At 43.7% G+C, this 3,311-nt stretch overlaps 1 long non-coding RNA gene across 1 annotated transcript; it reads left to right on the top strand.

The window, feature by feature from the left end:
* The first annotated feature begins 513 nt into the window (after nt 1–513).
* LOC112350008 lies at nt 514–827 on the top strand. The gene is made up of 2 exons (XR_002993607.1): nt 514–551; nt 711–827. It is a non-coding gene; the product is annotated as an uncharacterized LOC112350008 (long non-coding RNA).
* The last annotated feature ends 2,484 nt before the right edge of the window (nt 828–3,311 follow it).

Genomic DNA, 3,311 nt, shown 5'->3' on the forward strand with positions numbered 1-3,311 from the left:
TTGAGATGTTCCAGGATGACCAAGATATTCCGGCCAATCGCAGCAACGGTGACATCGAGCCTGGCGAGGGACCAAAAACCTCCTACCAAAAGCCGCAACCTACATTTGTTCCTTATCCAACACCTTTGAGTGATTTCCTTTGATTTAGACACTAGAAAAAACTTTAACGCGTTCGTTTTGGACAGCTCCGGAAGAAGTCCTGGGAACGGCACTGGATAACAATCCTAAGCGGCTGAAAGTCCCAGCCTATTCCAACGAGGTTGTGTTTGTTTCTCCGTTTGCAAAGGTTTGAGAGGCTCACGGCTTTCTCTGTGTCGCCATAGTTGTGCTCGATGATCAGCGAGAACAGGCTCGATGCCTTCCAGACTTACGCGGGGAACAAATCCGCCGGCATCCGCCTGCGCAGGTGCATTCGGTAGATTGACGTGCTCTGCTCGGAAATGCGACGAGGATTGGGAGTGAAAGGCGAAGAGGCTCTGATGGAGGGCACGACAGGGACGACGTCTTGGACAACGAGGGGATTCACGTTGTCATCGACGACTAGAATCAAGGTTCTTCACTCTCTTGCTCATCGCTATTCTTTTTTCGAGTCTCTCAAGTCCCTGTTTGTTCCAGGTTCTTGAGGCTGGAACCACGACTAGAATCAAGGTTTTTCACTCTCTTGCTCTTTGCTATTCTCTTTCGAGGCTTAAAGTTCCTGTTTGTTCCAGGTGCTCGAGGCTGGAACCAAGAGAAAAAATAGAAATTTTCGTCCACGGTTCACTTCCTTGTTCTTCAGTTGTGTTTTTAATGCATTGAGAGGGATTTCTATTTTGCAGCGCTATAAACCCGATCCAGCAATCAGCTCCAGCAGCAGCCGCTGGGGTGCAAATTGGGCCACACCTGCAATGTGGTCAAGAATCTCATCTACATTTTCGGTGGCTGCGGCCGGGACGAGTGCCAGACCAACGATGTTCACGTCTTTGACATTGGTATAAGTTTCATCTTCTGGGTTTTCCGGAAATATGGTTTTGATCATGTTTTGGTGGGATCGCGCAGGGACGTACATCTGGAGCAAGCCTGTGATGAAAGGAACGCACCCTTCTCCTCGGGACAGCCACAGCTCCACGGCCGTCGGGTCTAAGCTCTATGTGTTTGGTGGTACCGATGGAACCAGCCCGCTAGACGATCTCTTTGTTTTGGATACTGGTAAGCGAGTTCTATCGATTTTTTTTTCTTGTTCTTATCATCCGATGCAGCTACCAACACCTGGGGGAAACCCGACGTTTTTGGTGATGTTCCTGCTCCGAGAGAAGGACATAGCGCATCTCTTGTGGGAAATCCAGCGATCCCTCAGAGGAGTACTACAACGACCTCCATGTTTTGAACACGAGTAATATCCTGTTATCTTTCCTGGTTTTCTTCTAAACTCTTTTTTTTCCTGTAGATACTTTTGTCTGGAAGAAGATTTCTACCACTGGAGTCTCGCCTATACCTGCTCTTCCTATAAGAACTGTTGCATTGTCATGGGTGGTGAGGACGGTGGTAATGCCTATCTATACGACGTTCATATTCTGGACACAGGTACATACATTGTGCTGGTTTTAAACTTGCGAATTCATTTGTGTTCCAGAAACAATGGCATGGCAGGAGGTAAAGACGACTGGTGCCGAGCTGATGCCAAGAGCCGGTGAACGTAGAGCGAGGCATATTATTCTTCTATGGGGGATGTAACGAAGAGCTTGAAGCTCTGGATGACATGTATTTCCTCGACACAGGTTGGCTTCTTCTTTTATTGACATTGCTGCTGACAATATGGTTGCCATTTTTCTGTGAAAAGATGCTGAGGGAGAAAGATCCATCAGAACCAAAGCTATCCATGCGTAAGGAACTTAAGAGACGGCGGCAAGAGTATCATGCCACACCATTCGTGCTAGACAAGCAACGGGATGCGGACAAGAGCTTGGTTTCATCTCACGGAGGTATCTGCAGAAAACCTTGGACCTCTCCAAATTTTCCCTGTCAAACTCATGCTACAGAGTTTCAAGCTCACGTTCAGCTGCTAGGCGAGAAGATGTTCGAGGCTAGAGTAAGCAACGTATTCAACTACGGATACACGCTAGATGCCTCCATCGATGGGAAGCTCTTCCGTGGGCTGCTCTTCTCGTACAAGCCTGGCTTTGCTCAGGCAGTGCAATCTTACATCCTCAGTTACTCTCTAATGCCAGGAAGGAAAACATCACAGGAGGAAACCACAGGACAAATTGTAATAAAGAATGCAAGCCTTATAGAGAACTACTAACATTTTACAATGAATGGCATATCTCCATTTTTTTGGTTTCAAAGAGATTCTTTTTTTTTTTTACCTGCATATCATTGTGTAAAATTTTAACTTCAATGACATGCAGTAAAGCCTTGGTCAAAAGGCCGTAGTAAAGGCCAACCGAGCAAAGAGGAGTTCAAAGAAACCATGGATATCCATACTTGCTCTTCCTATAATTATTAAAGTTTCACAAAGTCTTTATTACACAGCCTCACCTTTTTATTGTTCTTCTGGGTTTCTTCTTTGTCTACACAATACAAAAGATTGTTTTTGGTTTGCTTAAGCAAACCTATAGGGGGACTGGGATGGTAGTGAATATACCTAGAATATGCTTGGATATTCTGGGATATTCTACCATCTAACGGTTGGTATTCATTTAGATTAATCTGGTATTTATAATTTATAAACATGTTTATAATTTATAAACTTTCCTAAACCCTTTCTAGTATATTCTTTTTTATTCTATTATCTAATGGTTGATATGCAATAAGATTAATCTTGTGTTTATAAATTACTAACATGCTTATGATTATAAACTTTATTTAATCAATTAGATTAATAAGTAATAATAAAACTACCATTAAACAAACCAAGCGTTGCTACATGCAACGCATAGCAATTTGTTTTTTAGTAATGTACTTTTTTTTGTTAGTTTACCTTCTTTATAATCTTCTGTGAACACAGACGTGAAAAGGTGATACACTGCTAGAATCCTTCCTAATCGACTCTCTTTTGCAGAGTGGGTGCTAATACATGGTCCCTACTTTACACTTCTATAATGCAAAAGCTACAGGCTTGCCACAAAGAGGGGTATAAACTGGTGAAGTGCAATGATTTCCCTCCTCGGAAACGGTAGTGTGGTTGCTCTAGGACCTGACTGTAAGCCTGTCAAATACTTTTTCTTTGGCGTTACATGAATGGTTTGTCTCAAGGTGGTAGCAGTGAATCCACTTGGAGGAATCCGCACAGCCGTGGAGAGAACACTTCAGGCTGGAGTCATCCCGAGGAA

This window comes from Selaginella moellendorffii, unplaced genomic scaffold (genome assembly GCF_000143415.4).
Source record: "Selaginella moellendorffii unplaced genomic scaffold, v1.0 SELMOscaffold_44, whole genome shotgun sequence".
NCBI classification, from domain to species: domain Eukaryota; kingdom Viridiplantae; phylum Streptophyta; class Lycopodiopsida; order Selaginellales; family Selaginellaceae; genus Selaginella; species Selaginella moellendorffii.